The sequence below is a fragment of the Lepus europaeus genome, chromosome X (genome assembly GCF_033115175.1).
Source record: "Lepus europaeus isolate LE1 chromosome X, mLepTim1.pri, whole genome shotgun sequence".
Classification (NCBI taxonomy): Eukaryota; Metazoa; Chordata; class Mammalia; order Lagomorpha; family Leporidae; genus Lepus; species Lepus europaeus.
The window spans coordinates 38,470,583-38,494,879 of NC_084850.1; the positions used below are offsets into that span (position 1 = coordinate 38,470,583).

A 24,297-nucleotide genomic window follows, 5' to 3' on the forward strand; every position below is an offset into this window, starting at 1 on the left:
AGCACCTGGTTCCTGGCTTCGGATTGGCGCAGTGCTGGCCGTGGTGGCCATTTGGTTGGTGAACTAATGGAAGGAAGACCTTTCTTTCTGTCTCTCTCTCTGTCTATAACTCTACCTGTCAAATAATATATATATATATATGTATATATATATATAAAGGAGTCAAAACAGCAGATGAGTGCTCTCTCTCTCTCTCTCTCTCTCTCTCTCTATATATATATATATATATATAAAATTTGGTATCTCTGCCTCTCAAAAATAAATAAATAAATAAATGAAACTTTTAAAAAAACATATTGGAGTGTGGATTTATAAGGAACATTTATTTAGGAATATCTGTATATTAAAATATGGACATCAATTCTGATAGTTCAAATTTACTTTATTTTGTTTTATTTTGTTTTATCCAGAGTAAAAATTGACCATATGGACATTTTTTAATTAAAATAAAAGGTCAGAACTTTTTGTTTATGAAGAGTACGTCTACTAGAAATGTTTTCACTATTGGTAATTTTTCAAAAGAGTATATGCCTCTTTGTGAATATGAGAAAGCTTCATCCATTTTAGCATTTAACTCTTAAATACCCTATGATTAATTATTTTTCCAAAAAAAGCTTTACCTTTCCAACTATTTCTATCTTTGCTTGACAGAAGGACTCTGAAAACTTCTTTGTGCTACTTAGCCCAAGTTGTATTTTAATTGCCCTGAAATAAAATGGAGTCAAGAATTGAAAGACCAAAGTAGAGCAAGTTTTATAGATTATGTTCCTTTAACTTTCATGCATTTATTTCATATTTATATCCTGGTGGTAATGATGGGGGTGGGGGTTGGTTAGGGGCATAGATTCTGATATTGTTTATTTTCATTTATTGGGAATGTTTCTTGGCCAGAATCAGTTTACTTTATATAAAAATAGTAATATATTGCCTTTTCTGGAGGATTATTTTAATGGCAACATTGTAGAGATTTTGTATGAGGGAATTATGGGCATGCTTTTAATACTTGTTAAGTACTTTGAGAACCATGCATGAAAGTTGCATGTAAATATACTACCATTAAATAGCACTACTAACACAATTGAGATATTTTTAAAAGAATCTATATACTATTGCTTCTCAGCCTTTTGGCTAAGATCAAGTGTAGTATCTGTTCTTATCAGTTTAAAAGAATCTGTATACTATCTGGTGATGAGACACTTTCTTTCCCTAATCTGCATTTAGAAAGCTCTAAATTAAAATGCTAAATGGAAGGCAAACAATTTCAGCCAGTGCTGCTGGTGTTGTAAATACAACTGCTCACCTAATATAATTTTAAATAAATACTCTTGACATTAAGACATTGTTCTTTCTGGTCATATAATGGCGAACCACAGAATAATAGAAACTTGCTTGAAATGGGTACAGTTTTTTACCACAGTTCAAGATTAATTGCATAAGTCTATATCTTCAAATTAATATTTGATATCTTTATAGAGAAATAGACTTGTTTAAAGAAAAATGAAAAGCTTATTTATCTACAAGAGTATCATTTGATGTGTAAACCATTATAATAATGTTTTCTACTTGAGCACACAACAAAGAAGTATGCAATGTTGTTTTTATCCTCCATAATATTTGGCTGTAAAATAAGAAATTATAATTGTGCACTACACTGGCTTGTATGTGCATTATTTGCTCTAATCTTACACATGACCAAATAGACATTCAATGCTATATGGTAAATTTCCTGGTGTTTTCCCTTTCTTGTTCTTTAACATTATTTTGCATGTTTTCTCTTTAGCTTTTTTGTGCTCTTCTCTCAATTGCCAAAGCATATACCATACAAATCCATAAAGATACACAAATAACCCTAATAACCTAACCTCATAATTCTTCACAAATGTAGAAACATTTAATCAAGAGCCCCTTTATCCTCTTCTGCTAACTCTACCAATTGCCTAGTGTCTATATCCATTGTAGGCAAAAAGAATATTTGTACTTATGGAAGAACAACCTGTCCACTTGTGCACTGGTTTGCATCTCCTTCCTTCATACCACATTTTTTTTTTCTTTTGTGGATTCTTTTAGCAGTACCTTGCTATGTTCTAATATCTCTTCTCTATAAAAGGAACCACACTTCACCCTATAGTTCTTTCCAAATAGTCCCTCATCTCTATTTTTCAGAGTAAAACCTCTTGAAAAAAATCTATCTAGTCTATTAGTCCCTTTCTATACATTTTCATCTCACTCTCTTCAGTCTAATCCAACTAAACTTCCATTCTCATCACTGCACCCTTCTCAAAACTCCCTTCACTGTTTCTCAGTTGTTATTTTTGCCTCTTAGCAACATTTGGTACAGTTGACCACTCCCTTTCTTAGGGAAAATTGTTAAGTTCATTGTCATGACTCCACACCCTCCTGGATTTTTGCCTTCTTTACCAGTCCATTCTTTCTCAATTTTTTTGCTTTATACATTGCTTGTTTTGAGGATATATTTGGGGGATAGATCCAATGAGTCTTGCTGACAGATTGGATTTTTGGCATACAAAACAAAATCAAGAAAAAAAAATCTTGATTGAGTTAACCTCAGCAACTAGAAGGTGGCATTTACTTATTTTAAAAGATTGAAACTCATTTAAAAGATTTAAACTCATTTACTTATTTTAAAAGATTTATTTATTTGAAGGGCATGACATTTGGGGGGGGGGGTGTTTGAAGATCTTCCATCTTTTGGTTTATGTCTTAAAATGGCTGCAACAGCTAGGGCTGGTTCAGACTGAAGACAGGAGCCAGGACCTCCATCTGGGTCTCCAATTACATGGGGCATCTTCTATTGCCTTCACAGGTGCATTAGCAGGAAGGTAGATTGGAAGCAGAGCACCCAAGTTTTGAACTGGTACTCTGATAAGGGGATGCAGGTGTCCCAGTTGGTGGCTTAACCCAAAGCACAACAATGCTAGACCCCTTTTTTGATAAAGATCTATCTGTCTATCTATTTAAAAGGCAGAAAGAGAGGAAGCAACAGAGAGAAAACTGGTGCCATTTATTGAGAAGAAGAAGATTTGAATAGTGTCAGAATCAGGAATGAAGAGTTTGGCCTTGATAGTGTTACATTTGATATATCTTTGAGACAGAAATCATAATGCAGATGCTAGGTAAGGAGTCAGATTTTCAGTTTGGAGTTCCAAGGGTCATTCATAGCAAGCTATATCAATTTGAGATCATTGGGGCCGGCGTTGTGGGTTTATGCCCTGGCCTGAAGCGCCGGCATCCCATATGGGCTCTGGTTTGAGACCTGGCTGCTCCACTTCCGATCCAGCTCTCTGCTATGGCCTGGGAAAGTGGTAGAAGACGGTTCAAATCCTTGGGCCCCTGCACCCATGTGGGAGTCCTGGAAGAAGCTCCTGGCTCCTGGCTTCGGACTGGCGCAGCTCCGGCCGTTGTGGCCATTTGGGGAGTGAACCATCGGATGGAACACCTCTCTTCTCTCTCTCTCTGCCTCTCTCTAACTCCGTGCAAATAAATAAATAAATCTTTAAAAAATTGAAATCATTAACATATAAATGTTATTCAAATAATATATCTGGTGAAATTACTTTATGAAATAATGTGCATAAAAAGATAAGAAAATATAGGATTGATGCCCTTGTACAGTCTATAAAGTATAGATTGCAGAAATGTAGGTAGAGTCGGAGATGGGGAGAATGGGAAGCAGGAAAAGAGGGAGGGAGAAGGCGGAGGTTACCAGGAGGTGAATCAAGCACTTGGGCCATCTCTCGCTGCCTTCTCAGGTGCATTGTCAGAAATTTGGATGAGAAGCAGAGTATCCAGCACCTCGGTGGGTACTCTTATATGTGATGCCAGTGTTGTAAGGGGCAGCTTAACCCTCTGTGCCACAACACTGCCCCCAAGATGTTACCTTTGATAGCAAGATCCTTTTTGTTTTTGTAATAGAGAAGAACAACGTGATGTAAATGTGATATTGTTTGCTGGTGGTATTATTAGGGTGTTTCCATTTTATGGATTCTATTTTCTCATGAGTTAGGCAGGAATATAGTCACTTAGTAGCTTAGAAATAGTGTGGCATTGGTTGATGAATGGATCACCTAAAATATGAAATTTTTATCAGTGCAGTGCTGTATCATTGATGGACAATATTGAATGTTCATTTGAAATTGAGGATTATTATTTTAAAGTGATCTCATTTCTCCTAGTTACACTACTGTCTCAGAATACTATTCAAGTTCAGGCCTGGGAAAGAGTATAGAAACATTATGTGGAAGGAGTACTCAAGTGTGGGAGTTATATACTAATTACTAATATCATATAATATTTATAAGACCATGCAATTTAAACTCAATGGGGGATGAGAAGAGTAGAGGAGTGACTCTTTGTAATTGATTCATCAGGGTTACTTGATCAATTAAGCTGAAATCATCAATCATCAGATACTGTGATTGAATGGAGATTTTGGAGGTCGTGTTATATCTGGTTATTAGGCTATGACCAAGGGATTGAATGGCTGAGGCTGAATTCGGGAAAAGATAGAGATGAAGAAGTGAAGAAACCAAGAAGGAACATGGTTCTTAGATGTGGATGATGGAGTCACTTAAAACCACAACAGAAGTTAGAGTGAACAAAAAGACTAAGCTGCCAGTCTTTAGGAAATGAGGAACAGTAATGAAGAGATTTGAAGATAAGTTGGAAAAGCTGGTGTATCTATCTGGATTCTGCTAGCTAATTCCTGCTCCTCTCATAAGGGTAGTCTGAAAATTAAATATTGGCAAACCAATTAGCTTATAAACTGATAACTGAATGAAAATCACTTCATGCATTGTTAGGAGGAATCCAATGAAAATGGATTCCATTGTGTTCATCTAGTTCAGATGGTTCATTTAATAAGGAGAGTTTAAGTAGAATGACATTAATGGTGGCCAGCCATGATTATAATGAATTTTTCAAGCTTAATAAGTTAGATTTACCTAGTACCCCTTATCTGAAGAATTGTGTTAGAAAGAAAAAATATATAATTGTAAAGTACTTTAAAGTAAACACTTTGATTATATAAGTTATAACAGTTTAAGAAATAAAATATACTTTTGTATTGCACCAGTATGCAAGGATGTATTTGAAACATTTCAGATTGTTCAAGTTGCCAAATATATACTTTGGTATAGGTAATAAGGCTCCAGAGGAGCACTGTTGTTTTAGTCTTGGTTCTCTGTGACTGACCTCAGTTCCATAAACTGCAAAATGTAGGGGTTGTGTTAAATATTTTTAAGGTTCTTTTTTGACTGTGTTCTGTGATTTTTCAGGACAGAAATCTGAAATAATCAATGGAAGTTGAATTTTAGCATTTAATGTAGAATAATCAAAATATTATACACCATGCATAATTGTACCTTGATCAAGCTATTAGTGATGGTATGATATAATGCTTCTGGTTTTCCTTTTATTCTATAAGTCATTTAAATAGGTATTCAAATATTTTCTTTTAAAGTAAGACCAGGAAAATAACATAATGTAGTACACTAGCAAATATTAAGAAAAGACTAGTTATGTTACCTTTTCATTTGGAAATTATCTCAAATATACATATAGAAATTGTGGAACTAAGAATACTACAGTGAACACTTGTATATATCCTTCACCCTGATTCACTTCCTGGTAATCTCACCTTCTCCCACTTTCTTTTCCTACTTCCCATTCTCCCCCATCTCCGACTCTATCTAAATTTCACTTCAATCTCATTTAATCTGGAACATTTCTAGATTCTTTGTTTTTATAACATTTTCTGGAGAATGTAAATCTTCGCTTTAATAGAATGTTCCTCATTTTGGTTATGTCAAATATTTCATCATGATTAGATTTAAGATACACATTGTTAGCCAGAATTCTGAACAGGTGAAGCTGCATGAATTATTACATCTGGAGGTACAAAACATCTGTCTGCCATTGGTGTCAGTTTAAATCACTTAGTCAAATTATTATATAATTTTTGCAGTGTACAAGTAGTGTTTTTTCTTGTAATTAGTAAGTAATCTGTGGGGAGATACTTTGAGGCCATGCAAATATCTTACTTCTCATTGAAATATTCCCCTAGGTTATCTAATATTTACCATAATTGTTGCAAAATGATAAATTGCCAGTTACAGTACTCCCTTCCCATATAGCACTTAACTTTCAGCGTTCTACTGTAATTAGAACCTCTCATTTCTCATCTGTCTGTCCATCTATCCATGTGTCCATCCCTCTACTTACTGATTTCTTATTCATATGAACTTATAAACACCAATTTTTCAGTGGTTTCATAATTCACGATTGTAATACATTATTTTTTTGCTCCATATTCAGCCGATTTGGCCAGTGAGAGCCTCCTCAATATAACCCACATGCCCCCATTTGTTGTTGTTTTTGTTTTACTATTTTGTTTATTTATTTGGTAGGTAGAGTTACAGACAGAGGGAGAGATAGAGAAAAAGATCTTCCATCTGCTGGTTAACTCCCCAAATGGCTACAATGGCTGACACCAGGCTGATCCATAGCCAGGAGCCGGGATCTTCCTCTGGGTCTCCCATGTGGGTACAGGGGCCCAAGCTCTTGGGTTATCCTCCACTGCTTTCCCAGGCCACAGCAGAGAGTTGGATCAGAAGAGAAGCAACCTGGACTAGAACTGGCACCCACACGGGATGCTGGTGCTACAGGTGGAGACTTTAGTCCACTATGCCAAAGCACCCTCATTTATTTTAAGCAGTACTGTATTTTATGACAAAAAGTACATTTTTGTTTCATCATTTAGCTACCCTTCCATAGCCTTGGAATCAACATTTTCTTTGAGGCATCTGGCTCCTTTTTGTGGAGAACTGTATGAGAAACCACTACCTGGAAATTAGAAATGTATTTGTTGCTATTGAAATGAAAGAAATGACAGATACTTTAAATTAACAAAGTATCAAACATTAAAATTGTAATTAGGGTGTAAATATGACTTTTTTTTACATATTGTCATCCAACTGTCTCATAATTTCAAAGCCTCTTTATGATTCTTCTGCTGCCTTTCCTAGGCCATTAGCGGGGAGCTTGATCAGAAGTTTAACAGCCAGACATGAACTGGTGCCTGGCATCGCAGGTTGCGGCTTTAACCACTACACCACAATGTCATCCCCAACTACTCTGCACTTTCAGTCTAGCTCCCTGATAATGTGCCTGGGAATTAGCAAATGATGGCCCAAGTAATTGAGTCCCTGCCATCCCTGTGGGAGATCTGGATAGAAGTTACAAATGTTTAGCTGCTGTTACAGGAGGAAAATAGTTGCTACTTATCTAATGACCATGCATTTTTTTCTCCCAAAGAAACCTTTTATTCAATGAGTACACATTTCATAAATGCAACATTAGGAATATAGTGATTCTTCCCACCATATCCCCCTCCCGCCCCCACTGCCACCCACCTCCTCTTCTTTCTCCCATTCCCTCTCCCATTCTCCATTAAGATTCATTTTCAATTAACTTTATAAAAAGAAGACCAACTCTACTAAGTAAATATTTCATAATTTGTGCATGCACACACATACGCACCACAAACTGAGAACAAATTTTACAGTTAATTCTTATAATGCAACTCATTGAGAACAGAAGTCCTGCATGGAATTAAGTGCACAGTGACTCCTATTGTGAATTTAACAATTAACACTATATGTATGACGTCAGTGATCACCTGAGGCTCTTGACATGAGCTGCCAAGACTATGGAAGCCTTTTGAGTCCACAGTCTCCAGCAGTATTTAGGCAAGGTCATAAACAAATTGGAAGTTCTCTCCTTCCTTTAGAGAAAAGTACATCCTTCTTTGATGGCCATTTCTTTCCACTGGAGTCTCACTCACAGAGATCCTCCATGTAGGACATTTTTTTTTTGCCATAGTGTCTTTACTTTCCATGCCTGAAATGCTCTCATGGGCTTTTCAGTGAGACTAGAATGCCTTAAGGGTTGATTCTGAGGTCAGAGTGTTACTTAAAGCAATTGCCATTCTATGAGTCTGCTGTGTGGATTGCTTCCCATGTTGGAAAATTCTCTCCTTTTTAATTCTATCTGTTATTATGACCAGATCCTTGATCTTATTTATATGATCCCTTTAACACTTAATCCTATCTGTATGATCAGTTTAACAGTTAATGTGATCACTTCAACATTTAAGATGGCATTATTACCACCCAGCTAAATGGGATTTGGGATCCCAAGGCAAGTTTTTAAACTGTACCCTTAGATGTAAGTTGGTAGGAATGTATGCAGAACTGCAAAGCCTTATAGTTGCAAACTTCCTCCTCCCTCTCTTAATCCCACTGTTGGTTTTTACTGAGATCTATTTTCAATTGACACAGTTGGAAATATACAAGATTCTATCAAACGACCCAACGTGTGGATCGTAGGAGTTCTGGAAGATGTGGAAAGAGAGAAAGAGTTTGAAGGCTTTCTTAATGAAACAATAACATAAAGCTTCCCCAGGCTAGAGAAAGAGACATCCAAGTATAGCAAGTACACAGAACTCCTAATAGAGCCTGTAGCCTGTCTCGCTTCTCAATGGTGGATGGAGTGGGCTCAAGTTTTTGATATTCGGGACTTCTCCTTGTTGTACAGCTTGTGTGGTGAGGAAGAAATTCTTCTGAAATGTTGTGGTCCTTGTTCCTGGGTGGGGAGTGTGGTAAGTACCCCCCCACCCCCCAATTGATGAGCGTGTGTGTAGGAGGCCTTTGCAGCAGTCCCTTGCTAATGTCAAAAAATGTAAATAAACAAGATGGCTTCTCCCAGCTGGCTGCAGGTCCAGGTGGGGAGAGGGAGAGGAGGTAGGTGGACAGGGGGGGTGCCTGAACTCTCTGTTCCTCTGTACCTTCCCCCTCCCCCCGCCATGGAACTTCAAAGCACTTCACCTAGCTCTCCCTCCTGCTGCTATTTGCAGCTCTGTGGACCTGCAATTTCCCCTCTCACCTGATCTGCTGGGAGCTGGCACCAACCTCCCTGGTCTGAGGCTCTGCCACTTCCCTTTCTTATTTGCTCTTTTGGTGTGGACATGCCCAGTCTGTTGTTCTCCTGGGCTTCCTGTTGAGAAATTCCCACAGTCTATCCCTGGTGTGCATCTTCTCTCCTTTCTAACTATCTATTTTGCCCCAGTGTGACTCAGATCGTCCTGTTGCTATACCACCATCTTGGGACCTATTTGATGACCATCTATTAATATACAGTTGAGTTGTTTTAGTGACTCAGTTAATACAAAAAAGAAATTAAAATTATCAAATGAAATTGGACAATGGATTTTAGTTAGAAATAATGTTTTCCACATCAAAAAGTTACAGTTAAACAATAGTTTTAATAATTCACTCTGGAATACTGTATTCATGAATTTGTTTATATTTCAACTATAAAATTCTCTTTGAGTATGGAGTTTCATGAAGCTTACTCTATGTGTGGTAGTCCTTTGATGCTGTCAAAATATATCTTTATGGTAGTTTGGAAATAATGTTTGATGAAACAAATTCCCACATGTTCAATGAATTGAAGAATTCAATTCAGAGCTCTACATTCAATATTCTGCTTTATTTTCTGAAATCAGCAATGTTTATTTTAACTCCTTTACTCTTTCTGAGCATCTCAATTTCCCCCTTCACTCTTGCTTTGCTTGGTAACTGAACTTATTTAAAAATAAGTGCATACTGAACCATAGTAACAAAATGTAGTTTTCATACTTACTTTCTTTTAGATGCAAGATATTAATTAAGCACTTACTATATTCAAAACGCTATAGAAAGAGCTCTATTTTTTTAAAGAGTTATTTTTATTTATTTGAGAGGCATAGTTACAGACAGAGAGAGGGAGAGACAGAGAGAGAGAGAGGTCTTCCATCTGCTGTTCACTCCCCAAAAAGCTACAATGGCTGGAGCTAGGCCAATCCAAAGCCAGGAGCCAGGAGCTTCTTCCTGGTCTTCCACGTGGGTGCAGGGGTCCAAACACTTGGGCCATCTTCTTGCTTTCCCAAGCCATAAACAGAGAGCTGGATTGGAAGAGGAGCACTTGGGATATGAACTGGTGCCCAAATGGCCTGTAGTGCCAGCTCAACCTACTACATCATGGTACCAGTCCCTATTTCTTTTCTTTTCCTCTCCTCTCCTCTCCTCTCCTCTCCTCTCCTCTCCTCTCCTCTCCTCTTTTTTTCTTTTCTTTTTTTTAAATATTCCTTTATTTAATTTGAAAGGCAGAGTTACAGAGAGAGAGAGAGGGAGAGACAGAAATCTTCCATCTGCTGATTCACTCCCCAGATGACCATAATGACCAGGGTTGTGCTAGGCAGAGGCTAGGAGCCAGAAGCTTCATCTGGGTCTTCCACATAGGTGGCAGGGGCCCAGGGACTTGGACCATCTTCTGTTACTTTCCAAGGCCATTAATAGGGAACTGAATCAGAAGTGGAGCAACTGGAACATGAACTAAGGCCCATCTGGGATGCCGGCATTACAGGCGGTTGCTTACTGCTATGCCACAGCACCAGCCTGAGAACTCTGTTTCTTTAAAAGTTGTATGGATTACTGGTGTTTCTAATGAAGTGAATGGTAGAGTCCATTCCACCTCTAACTTTTCAGATGTGTCTTTCATTAGGTTACTAAGATCAGAACTTAAGGTTTGTAAGATCATAGAGTGTGATGTTTTCTTTTGTTTATTATCTGTGCCATATCTGGTAGAGTAAACTACTATAGTTTTTATCTTTTTCTTTCAAAATGTATTATTCCTAAATTTTTTTTATTATAATCATTGTTTTCTCTAAAACATTTATTAGAATTGATGGTTGTACCTTTCCCCCTTTTATTATGACAGTGATGCTGAAATGCTTGCTTTTGGAAATATTTTTTGGGCATATCTCAGCTGAGTATTACTTTTAACCAGTGCTTCTTTTTTATTCATCTTTTCCTTTTATTGCCTCTTGCTTTATGAATAATCATGTATTCTCACTTGTTTCATTAAGTAGTAGTAGCATAATTATGAGAGTATATTAAAAGAATTTCTTTTAGATTGACTCAATCTGTATGAGACACCAACAACTTTCAAATAATTGAACCATATTTTTTGTTTTCTTCTCCTCTCTGTGAAGGAAATACTCTTTCTACTAATGCTGAAGCTAGTGACTTTATTCAAATGTGTCAGTTTTGTGAAACCATACAAAGATATTCACTTAGCTTCAGGGAACAGAAGAACTTTGTTATGCTCTTTGAGTATTACATTAAACTAGATCATTGCCTGAGGATCTTATTTAATATGTCCATCTGATTTATGATTTCTTATCAGTCTTTTTCCTTTTATTTGCCTCATCTTTGGAAAACTTGGTATTGATTATTATTTTACTTTCACATTGTCTCAATGAATATCTGCACATTGAATACTTCCAGTAATATTACTTGCTGAATTTAAAGTAAGTTATTTGGAATATTGTATTTTGAGTTTACAGTCATATAGAATGAAGGAGGTAACACATTGTGTGTAGATTTATAGAATGATTTTATTAAAAAATATCAATTTCTATAAATTCCAATGATACTACATGAATTTTCAAATCGTGTTTTTATATACCTAGAACATATGAATATCAATATACCTTCTCATTTTTATAATTGATTTTTAAAAAGATTGTAAATTTCTACAGCAAATCACATTTCTCCCTTTTTGGCCATCTATCATATCATTAAGGTGATATCAAAGACTGATGAGAATATTTAAGTGATTAAGACTTTAATTCTTAATTGTACAATCTCCCTTGCTAGGGCTGTTAACTTTTATGATACAGGGAGGGTAAGAATTCAGAAGAGACATTTATTTATTTTCTTTTACGAATAAGTCTGTACAATTTGCATTTTTTCCAGGTGGTACTGGGAAAATGAATAGATCACACAGCTGCTGGTTTGGGGTGTATAGTTCAGCAGATGCTTCTAGAATCTGGAATTTAAATTGTGCTCAAATATATCTAGAGGCACAATTATCTATTCTCTAGTTCAATATCTCAGAAAGTATCTATTTCTTTTAGAGTATTGGTGGTATATAACTGTCTTGCTACGTTTCCTGTTTTGTTATTGTTTATTCCCCTCATCCTAAGCCATTTTAAGGGCTCAGAGGATTTAGCTACCATAAACTTAGAATTAGATGGCCATTCCTATTAAATAGCTGCATATACTTTTTTTTTTCTTTTTTAGAAGTAAGTTTGCTTCTAGAAAGAAATGCCTGCCTTTTTTAAGATTTATTTATTTGAAAGGCAGAGTTACAGAGAGGCAGAGGCAGAGGCAGAGGCAGAGGTGGAAGCAGAGAGAAAGAGAGAGAGAGAGAGAGAGAGAGAGAGAGGTCTTCCGTCTTCTGGTTCACTCCCTAAATGATTGCAGTGACAGGGCCTAGGCCGATCTGAAGCCAGGAGCCAGGAGCTTCTTTTGGGTCTCCCACATGTGCAGGGGCCCAAGGAGTTGGGCCATCTTCTGCTGCTTTCCAGGCCATAGCAGAGAGCTGGGTTAGAAGTGGAGCAGCTGGCTCAAACTGGCATCCATATGAGATGCCGGCACTACAGGAGATGGCTTTACATATTAAGCCACAGTGCTGACCTTGATGCCTGCCTTTTTAAAAAAAGATTTATTTGTGTATTTGAATGGTAGAATGACAGAAGAGGAGTAGGAACAGACCAAGACAAAGAGAGAAGAAACCTAAAGAGACAGAGATCTTCCATCTACTGGTTCACTCCCCAAGTCGCATCAACAGCCAGTGCTGATAAATGTTGATGCCAGGAGCTGGGAACTCCATCCTGGTCACCCTCATAGGTGGCAGTGGCCCAAGTACTTGGGCCGTCATCTACTACCTCCCAGGCACATTAGCTGGAAGCTGGATCTGAACTATGGAATAGCTAGGACTTAAATTGGCATTCCATTATGGGATGCCAGTGTTGCAAGTAGTGGCTTAACCCACTTGTACCACAACACTGTCCCTGCTGAATGTACTTTTAAGGATAATGTGAGATTTCTATAATTAATTGGATAGGTTACCTATAAGAAATAAAATGAAAACTGTATTCAGACTCATTTCCATGGTGCATTCTTATCTTGGAGTCACATAACTAAAGAAAGTAACACTTTCTCCACTTAATCTGAGATGAGACAACCTGTGAAGGACTTGGGCCAACCTGATTTTTAAAAAATAATTTTTTCTCATTAGCTGCCTTGGTTAAAAATGAAAACTGACAACAGGGAGCTTGGATGATTATGTTTCATTTTATAGATCTTCAGTATAGTGATTTCTGAATATAAGTGCTTGTTAAAGTTAATGTATCTGTTAATTCAAACAATATTTATTGACAACTATTATATAAAAGTCACTTTATTGAATATTGTGACATCTATAAATATGACTAAGTTAGACTTAGGCTTTTACAACTAGGACCTTAATAAGAATAAGACATATACACAACTAATAAAATATGCCAAACATATGGGAAGTTCTATAAGTGAGATAGATGTCAAACAGTACTAGTTTAAAAGGGATATGAGAAAGAAAGACAAGCAGAGATCATGCAAGTGATCAAGAAGTGGAGATAAGTTACCTGGGTGGTATTTAGCCATTTAATAATGTTGCTGAAAGAGAGACAGTGAAATAAAAGGTTTTTGGTAAAGTAAATTGTATATTGAAAACCTTGGGTCTTAATGTCATTTCTGCAGACAATAGCAAGTACATAATATGTGCTAACATTGCATTGTTCACATTGGAGATGGAGTGGGTGACATTAGGGGAAATGGCAAAAAATGGTTTTAGAAAAGTGTGCTTGAGCTAGATTATAAGAGACTTTAATGCTTGTGTAAGAAATGCTGACTTTTGTAAGAAATTTTGAAACATTGAGGGATCTTACAATATGGATATGAGCAGAGCTTTACTTAAGAAAGCTTAGTGCACGGCATAAGGAAAGAGCATTGGGGAGTGCATAAGAATGATGCTTCTGGTAATGAAGATGAGAAAAATAAGAGTACAAATATTGAATTTGAATCTCTAGGAGTAGGAAACTTATTGTTTGTACAGTAGGGAATAGGGAGTTAAAAATTACCTTGGGGAGCCCATGCTGTGACACAGCAGGTAAGGCCACCGCCTGCAGTGCTGGCATTCCATATGGGTGCCGGTTTGAGTCCTGCCTGCTCCACTTCCAATCCAGCTCTCTGCTATGGCCTGGGAAGACAGTAGAAGATGGCCCAAATTTTTGGGCCCCTGCACTCACCTGGGAGACCCAGAGGAAGATCCAGGCTCCTGACTTTCGGTCAGCTCAGCTCCTGCCGTTGCTGCCATTTGGGGAATGAACCAGCAGTTGGAAGACCTCTCTTTCTCTGCCTCTCTGCCTTCCAAATAAATAAATCTTTTTTTTTAAGATTTGTTCATTTATTTGAAAGTCAGAATTATACAGAGAGAGGAGAGGCAGAGAGAGAGAGAGGTCTTTCTTCCATTGGTTCACTCCTCAATTGGCCCCAATGGCTGGAGTTGCTCTGATCCAAAGCCAGGAGCCAGGAGCTTCTTCCTGGCCTCCCATGTGATGCAGAGGCCAAGGACTTGGGTCATCTTCTACTGCTTTCCCAGGCCATAGCAAGAGCTGGAACGGAAGTGGAGCAGCTGGGTCTCGAACTGGCACCCATATGGGATGCCAGCGCTTCATGCCAAGGCATTAACCCACTGCACCACGGTGCCGGCCCCAAATAAATCTTTAAAAAAAATTACCTTGGAGTTTTAAGACTATGTGAATGAAAAAATGGTGGTACCTTTAACATAACTAGGCAGGAGAAAAAAGAGAATAGACTCAGAGAAATATGATAAATGTTTTTCATAATCTGTAAGATTGGGAAGGGCCAATCTTGTCTTGTGCAAAATTATTTAAGGATTTAGTTCTTTATTTGAAAGGCAGAATTACAGAGAAGGAGAAAGAGAGATCTTTCATCCTCTGGTTCATTCCCCAAATGGCTGCAATAGTTGGAGCTGGGCTTGTTCAAAGCCAGATGCCAGGAGCTACATCTGGGTTTTGTATGTTGGTGCAGGAACTCAGGCACTTAGGCTAAATTTGGCTGCTTTCCCAGGCACATTAGCAGAGAGCAGGAAGTAGATCAACCAGGACTCAAACCAGCACCCATATTGGATGCCAGCACTGTAGGCGGCGGCTGTTACCAGTTACAGCGCCAGCAACCCTCCCACTTTTTAAAGTGTGTGTGTGTGTGTGTGTTTTATTTGATGGGGTGGGAATAAGGGGGTTCATGGGGATGGGACATAGAACAGAGAAGCAGAGGATTAGAGAAGCAGAGGAGCAGATAATCAGGGAGAGAAAGCTATCTTCCCATCTGCTGTTTCATTCCCTCAAAGCCCACAGTGGCTGAGGCTGGACCTAGACAAAACTGGGAGCCAAGGTCTTCCAGTCCAGGTCTTCCATGTGTATGAAAAAAACCACGATACTTGAGCCATCACTGCCACCTATGCTTTTGCTAGTTTTCAAGCAGGAAGCTGATGTCAGGAGCCCGAACCGAACCTGGATTTGAATCCAGGCACCCTGATGTGAGACGTGAAAATTCTGAACAGTGTCTTAATTGCTGTTTAGATATTCAGGCTGAATGCTTGACCCACAAACTCATATAAATTGAAATTGCTGGATCATCAAATATGTCCATCCTTAGCAAAACTAATATTGATGTTGTAGTTATTTTATTAAGTCGATATTTGTTTAGATTTCCCTGTGTATTTACTATTTTCTTTGCTTAACATGCCTTTATATATTTTAGACTTTCCTTCTGGGATCATTTTCTTTCATTGAAGTACATTGACTTTTTTTAAAAAGATTTTTATTTATTTGAGAGGTAGAGTTACAGATGGAGTGAAAGAGAGATAAATATTCCCTCTGCTGATTTAGTCCCCAAATGGCCACAACGTCCAGAGCTGGGCTGATCTGAAGCCAGAGTCAAGAGCTTCTTCTGGGTCTCCTATGCAGGTGCAGGGGCCCAAGTACTTGGGCCATCTTCCACTGCTTTTTCTGGCCATTAGCAGAGAGCTGGATCAGAAGAGGGTCAGCCTGGACATGAACTGGGGCCCATATGGTCGGCCAGTGCCGCAGGTAAAGACTTAGCCTACTACGCCATAGCACCGGCCTCTACATTAATTTTTAAAATTTCTTTTAGTAAGAGGGTTTTGGTGGCATGCTTGGCTTTTCTGAAAATATCTTTATTTTTATCTCTTTGAGAAATATATTCCCTGGATAGACAAGTAATTTTTTGCTCAGCACATTTATTCCCCAGTTTGAGGCTTCCATTGTTGTTAACTCTCACTCTGTATTTGTTCCTTTTAAGTAATATCTTTTGTATGTATTTTAATTTAATATCATTTCGTTGTCTTTGGAATTAAAAGGTTGTGTTGTACTATGTTCAGGTATTATTTTTACTTACTGTATTCAGAATTCTTTGGGCTTTCTGAATCTGTATATGTCTTTGTCAATGCTAGAAAATTATAAGCCATTGTCTCCTTGTTGTTGCCTCTTCCTGACCCATTCTCCTTTTTCTGACCTACTGGAACTTGTATTGTATGGAAATAACACTTTGTCGTCCTGTGTTCCATTTCTCTTAACCTCTCTTTCATATTTTCCATCAATCGCTCAGTGATAGATTCTGGGTAATTCTTTTAGCAGTGTCTTCTATTTCATGAATATCTCTTGAGCTCTGTCTCATCTACTGCTAAAGCTACCCTCTGTATTGTTAAATTTTCATTATTACCTGTTTACATTTTAAGACATTTCATTTGATTCTTTTTCAGACCTGCCTAATCATTTTGATAGTATCTTGTTCTTTATTAATATTTTCAATTTCTTATTTCTTTAAAATATTAAACATGCTTATTGTTTCTTGTACATTTGTCTGTGAAACTATTTGAAGGCCTAGTGTGTGGCTTAATATCCTTCAGAGGAGACTTATGTTTACTTTTGCTAGCTTGCTACCAACTTGACATCCTGTTTTCTTTTTCTCAAACTTTTGAAGAGCTGAAAATTCAGGCTATTGAAGGCTAGCTTTTGACTAGGAATCCTTAGAGAAGATTTTACCTCCTCTAGTCAGCACTAACGATTTTATATGGGCGATTTTCTTTTCAGGCCCCTTGGGAGATGAGCAAGTTTATTTCTAATTTACTCTTAAACTGAGGTGTAGTCCTCTGGGGTTTATGAAGCCATTTCCTATTACTCTTTCTACTGTCATCAGGCCCTGGGCTTGGTTTCTACTCCCCCATGCTTGAGGCCTCAGAAACTGAATTTCAAGTTCATCTGGGTTTAGCAGATTCACTTAGGGTCAAAGTTGGCCCTGCTATTGTTTATCTACCTGGATTCACCTTTTACTTTGTTTCTGACTCTTAGGTACTCCTCATTTTCAAGCAGATTGTCTATGCATTTTTAAATATTTTAAAAATATTCATCATGTTTATTTCTTTTCACTGGGAGTTTCTGTCAGGGTATATATTTTTCCATACTGTCAGAAACAGAAGTTCAGGTGATTAATTTTTTTTTTTTGGACAGGCAGAGTGGACAGTGAGAGAGAGAGAGACAGAGAGAAAGGTCTTCCTTTTGCCGTTGGTTCACCCTCCAATGGCCGCCGCGGTAGCGCGCTGCGGCCGGCGCACCGCGCTGTTCCGATGGCAGGAGCCAGGTGCTTATCCTGGTCTCCCATGGGGTGCAGAGCCCAAACACTTGGGCCATCCTCCACTGCACTCCCTGGCCACAGCAGAGAGCTGGCCTGGAAGAGGGGCAACCGGGACAGGATGATTAATTTTTATGTGGCCATGTGACAGTTTCCTAAATGTGAGATACTGATATTTGAATACAAAAATTATAGTACCTGAACTTTTCTGACTCAACTTAGGTGTTTACTATTATTCATTTTAGAACAGGCAGACATTATTATAATCACTATTGGGAAATCAGATTGATGCAGTAGGTGACTTCATGGGCAAGAATTATATTTTGTCAATAGTTGTAACTTACTGTCCTCAACTCTCCCCTCTCACAACTCTCCCTTTCCCCATTTACAAAAGCTTCAACCTGGCCCAGTCCCAGATGTTGCAGGCATTTGGTGGGGTGAACCAAAATGCCTTTCTCTTTCTCTCTCTCCCCTTCCTTCTCACTCTCTGTCTCCTCTGCTCTCCCTCCTTGTCACTCTGCCTTTGAGATCTAATCATTGCTTATAGCCCTTATCTATACTCTTGAGGGACAGTAGTTTTTCTACTTACTACTTCTTCAATTCTTTATCTAATGGAGGCTTATGCTTGTGATCATAAACGTAAATTAAAATCATATCATTGTAAAAATTACAAGAAAGTTAAGAAAGGAAGGAGGAGGGAGGATAGAAGTGAGGGAGGGTAGGTGGGAAGTATCATTATGCTCTTAAAACTGTACATATGAATAGATCAAATTTGTTCCCTTTATTAAATAAAAAAGAAAAGAAATAAAAAAGAAAACATCCAAGGAACAACTCAGTATGGTTTACACAGGGGCATTATCTTATTAATGTGCCCTTAATAATGCATGTGGGTGTGCCCCTGTGTATATATGTGTGGTTTTGTGATTTTTCATCTCAGGCTGGAAGACACTGAGTGAAAACTGCCTCCATGCAGTTGCTTCAGGTTCTGGGAATGCTCACAGAGGTTCTGCTTATTATGTAGAATGATTTGGCATTGTGGGATTTTGCCATAGGAAAATCTGTCTTAGTTGTTAACTGCCACCAATAATGGTTTTGACCAGGGAGACACATATGCCAGCTGTTAAATTTCATACTTGTGATGTAAATGTAAAACATAAATCAATCACAGAATAGCCAGTATTAAATGTAAAATACACCAGTGAATGACTGTGGCATTTTAAATGCAATTTAATTATAGATATAAAGGTTGAAGGCCAATAACTATGCAAAGGTTGTCTTTTAATTTGTTAAATTAGGAAACATTTTAATGATTAACATGTAGACTTTAGGACTGTTTTCAATTTGGCAGTATAGTACTTTCAATTCAGCAAGCATCATTTTCAATACCTATTATGTGTCAAATTGATACTAGTTTCTAGTGATGCAACGATAGTCAAGATATGGCTGATGGCTTTAAGGAGCTTACACTGAATTGGGGAGCTGGATATTCAAACTAATGCTACTGCAGTATATTAAGCGCTCTATCCAGGATAGGAATAAAATGCTGTAAAGGCCCAGAGGAGGGAATAATTAATTCTGCTTGGAAGAGTTCAGAAAGGCATCCCAAAGGAGATGGTATTTCAGCCTAGCCAAATCTGTTCAGACTGAGAAAGACTGGATATAAAGAGCATTCAGCAGAGATGTTCAATCTTGGAATTTCCTAACTTTCTCCAGGAATGGTGGGTTCTCTGATGTCACTGGAACATTGGTGTACCTAGGGGCTATTAATTTGGAGCTTGGTTTTGAAAGGCCCTGAACGCCGTGCTTATTACATAAGCTCTTTCTCTAATAGACACTGGAAAAAAAAAAGTTGAGTATAAGTAGTAACATTTTAATATTTAAAAAAAAAAAAACAGTATGAATGTGTACAAGAAATTGTAGTAATGGCCAGCGCCGTGGCTCACTTGGCTAATCCTCTGCCTGTGACGCCGGCACCCCGGGTTCTAGTCCCTGTTGGGGTGCCGGGTACTAGTCCTGGTTGCTCCTTTTCCAGTCCAGCTCTCTGCTGTGGCCTGGGAGGGCAGCGGAGGATGGCCCAAGTGCTTGGGCCCTGCACCTGCATGGGAGACCAGGAGGAAGCACCCAGCCCCTGGCTTCGGATCGGCGCACCACTAGCTGTGGCGGCCATTAGGGGAGTGAACCAACGGAAGGAAGACCTTTCTCTTTCTCTCTCTCTCTCTCTCTCTCTCTCTCTCTCTAACTCTGCCTGTCAAAAAAAAAAAAAAAAAAAAGAAGAAATTGTAGTAATTAGAATGAATGGCAGAGGGGCTGGCACTGTGGCGCAGTAGGTTAATCCTCTGCCTGTGGCGCTGACATCCCATATGGGCACCAGTTTGAGTCTCAGCTTTTCCTCTTCCAATCCAACTCTCTGCTGTGGCCTGGGAAAGCAGTACAAGATGGCCCAAGTCCTTGGGCCCCTGCAACCTCATGGGAGACCAGGAGGAAGCACCTGGCTCCTGGCTTCCGATTGGCCCAACTCGGGCCATTGCAGCCATTTGGGGAGTGAACCAATGGAAGGAAGACCTCTCTCTCTCTCTCTCTCTCTCTCTCACTGTCTAACTCTGCCTGTCAAATAAATAAGTAAAAAAAAAGAATATACAGTAAAAATGCTTCAGCATGGGGGCATTTGGGTCACTATTTACAGAGTAGATAGGAGGAGGTAATAGAATATAGACAACTAAAAGATTAGTCAGAAATATAGCATTCTTTATCAAGGAAGACTGATTTTTTAAGTCATTGAGGAGAACGTTTCTTTTTTTTAAAGGTTTTATTTATTTATTTGAAAGTCAGAGTAACACAGAGAGAGAGAGAGAGAGAGAGAGAGGAGAGTCAGGGAGAGAGAGGTCTTCCATCCGATGGTTCACTCCCCAATTGGTTATAATTGCTGGAGCTGTGCTGATCAGAAGCCAGGAGCCAGGAGCTTCTTCTGGGTCTCCCAAACGGGTGCAGGGGCCCAAGGACTTGGGCCATCTTGTACTGTTTTCCCAGGCCATAAAAGAGAGCTTGATCAGAAGAGGAGCAGCCAGGACTAGAACTGGTGCCCATATGAGATGCTGGCACTACAGGCCAGGATGTTAACCCACCATGCCAAGGAGAAAGTTTCAAGAACAAATTGCTGATAATTTAATACAGTCAGTAGTTTCCTATATGAAGGTGTACACACAAATGTACTTCAGAAATTTTCTGGAAATGGAATTTAAATATATTAGGGACCTACCTTGTGGTACAGCAGTTTAAGCCACCACTTACAATGCCAGCATGCCATATTAGAGTACTGGTTCAAGGACTGGTTGCTGTTCTGCTTCTTATCCACCTCCCTACTAATCTACCTGGGAAAGCAACAAATGATGGCCCAAGGACTTGGTCCCTTGCACCCATTTGGTAGACTAGGATGGGGTTCTTGGCTCCTGGTTTCAACCTGGTCCAGACCTGGTTGTTGTGGCCATTTAGGGAGTCAACAGCACATAGAAGATTTCTGTCTTTCCTCCTCTCTCTTTTGCTCGGCATTTCAAATAAATTAATTAATATTTCTTAATAAAGATAAATTTCTTTTGATGCAACAAATTTTGAAATCACTACAGGTGCAGCATCTCAAAAAGTCAATGGAAAATGAGTATTATTTAAAAACTATGAATTTCAAAATGTTTAAATCAAATTAAACACATTTTAATTCTATAACTTTTGAAGTATACTTGTATATATGTGTACATATGTATATATATTAATTTACATTAACATAGAGTTAAAAGAGAATAAGAGCACTTCTGTCTCTTATACAATTTCAGATCTTAAACTAATAGGACAATTTCTAGGAAGGAGTGAAGAGAACAAAGAGCAAATACTTCTGGGTTCATTCTCATCTAAGACAATGGTACTCTCATTTTTCTAGTATCAACTTGACATAGCTTTTTTTCAATATGTATATCTGTGCATTTCAGTTTCATTGATTACATGCTCTAAAGGGCTTTAATGTGGACACATATTGCAGGTATAACTGTAAGAGGCTTTATGTGGTGGTAAACTATAGCATTTAATAACTGTTGAAATTTGACAGATTTTTTTGTTATTATTTTGATACTCTTTATTTTGCCAAGAGGTAACTCATTCCTAAATGTATTTTATGCCAGGGAAATTTCATTTCATATTGTTTAGAAGAACAGATTTTATATTATCACTTGAGTGTGCATTTTTACTGTAGATTATGAATCGCTAGAATTACTTAAGCAAAATTCATAACAAGAGTCTTTATTTTAAAAGTGGTAATGATCATACACGTTATATAAGACTAGCCAAGAAAACTGCTAGCGAAGTCATCTTTGCCTTTGGGGAACAGTTAAGTCATTGTACCATGCTTGAATTAACATCAAGCATATCATTGGGTAGACTTAATTGATTCATTTCTCTTCCCTCTGTTAAATCAACATTTTTTGTTATCATTTTAATAATAGAATTTGCTATGTCTGGTATGCTTACCTGTAACTTTACAGAGTCCTATCTCTTTGTATATCTCACTCTGTTCGATTGCATTTAGCACAGTACTTGTATTTGAGGAATGATTTTTAGGGACCACTGAGTGAGAATTGGTATTTTTGGAGGTTGTTATTAAGCACCAATAACTCTGCTTTGTGTTTTCTACATTTTATTTCAATTATTGAAATGATATGCAGGCATGCTAAGGGAGGCAGTTTGCTCTAGAGGAATGAGTATGAATTGGAAGCTGTACTTATCTGGTTTTGAATCGTAAGTTAGTTATTTGGTGCACAGTTACTTCACTGGTCTGATGCCAAGTCTTTATGTAGTAAAAATGAGATTCATACCTTGAAGAGTTATTATGATAATTAAAGGATGGAAATATATAATCTAAGACACTCATTAAATAAGGGATAATATAATAACCAACATCATTAATAACTAATATGAAAAAGGAAATTAAATGTTTGCTTTGCTTTGGGTGTTATTACTACATAATAAGTCATATGTGGCATACAGAGACATGGGAGAGTATAAGCAATCATCTTTTAAATAAAACTTAAAAACTTAATTGAAATGCTAATATGGCAATCATGTGGGATGTTATGGGTTTCTTAAGGCCAGAGAATATTTTCTAGAAATCTTTCACCTCTTAGGAAGACACATTGCCCCTCACCCCAACTAGGAACTTAGCTGTTTCTTTAGTTATATGCCATTGAAATTATGTGAGGCAGTATGCTTTTGTCATTAAATATACTCAGCCCATTTTATTCCTTCATTAGAATATTTTCTCTTAACAAGACAACAAATTCAGCCAATGACTTGAGAAAGCAACCTGTTATCTTATTGGCAGACCACCTAGCTTGTCCATCTGTACCTGATGTGGAAGGAAGCTTTAATAACTGCTATTAGGTCTGCATATTGTCAAATTTCACACATTTGGGACACCATAGGTAATTGGGTGGCAGCCAGTTTATTTCCTTCAGCTAATGCTGTAGATAAATAATTCATACTTTAGTTAGTCCTGATTTCACAGAATTAGCAGTCTGATCTGCATTTGCAGCTTGTTATTCAGTAACTATCTTTAAGAAAGTCAGAGTGACATAGAGGGAGGAAGAGACAGAGATATTTTTCATCCTCTAGTTCATTCCCAAAATGGCTGCAACATCCAGGATTGGGCCAGGTGGAAGCTAGGAGCCAGGAACCCTATCCTTGTCTTCTACATGGGTACAGGGGCCCAGGTATTTAGGCTATTTTCTGTTGCCTTCCCAGGCACATTAGCAGGAATCTGGATGGGAACCAGAGTGGCCAGGATTCCATCTGGCACTCTGATATACTATGCTGGCATTTTAAGAGGTGCTTAATCCACTGTACCACAACACTGGCTCCTCAGTAACTTTTGTATGACAATAAAAATGATTGAGGACACTGCTTCTGTGGTATTTACCATTGAACATACTAGTTTTGGTGATTTGTTGATTCAGATAGATGGAGTTGACATGTTTCTTTGCTAGAAATGTTAACAGGATCTTATGGATTATGCTTGTTATATAATTGTTTGGTTTTCAAATAATAATTTCTAGCCTAGTTCTATTGGTACTGCTACATGTTACTTTTGTCTTCCTATGCCATTAGAAAATGCTGTTTTGTCATCAGGAAAAAGAGGGCATGATATTTATTTCCTTTCTATGTGGACTTTATTTTCCTGGTTGATTTTGTTAAAGAGCAATTCTGGGAAGCTTTGGGCCATTGTATCACCTTGTCTCATTCCATTATAGATATTGATGCATCATGGATCACTGAACAGTATAATCTCTTTTGCACAGTTTCTATTGATCTTGTCCAGTAAATCATTGTATGCTGGGTTTGTTCTGAGATCATTCTGGGCATAAAAGCTGTTCTTGAATTTGACAATCAGGTGCTATCTTGTAATAGGCAAACTCATACAAAGCTAGGATTCAGTCACTTTGTTTTTATCTAGACACTATAAATATAGTCATTTTTCCTACTAAATATCTCAACTGAGTGATCTCTGCTCACTGTTTCCTTTCCATTCTTTCTTGCTTCTTATAACATAGTTTCTATCTTCATTGTTCTTTTGAAATTATTG

General features: G+C 38.0%; 1 protein-coding gene and 1 pseudogene across 1 annotated transcript in view; both read left to right on the plus strand.

Annotated features, from left to right (window-relative positions):
- DIAPH2 (diaphanous related formin 2) overlaps window positions 1-24,297 on the plus strand; it is a 985,476-nt gene that overhangs the window by 412,443 nt on the left and 548,736 nt on the right. The window lies entirely within an intron of this gene.
- LOC133753938 (U2 spliceosomal RNA) lies at window positions 1,109-1,229 on the plus strand (annotated as a pseudogene).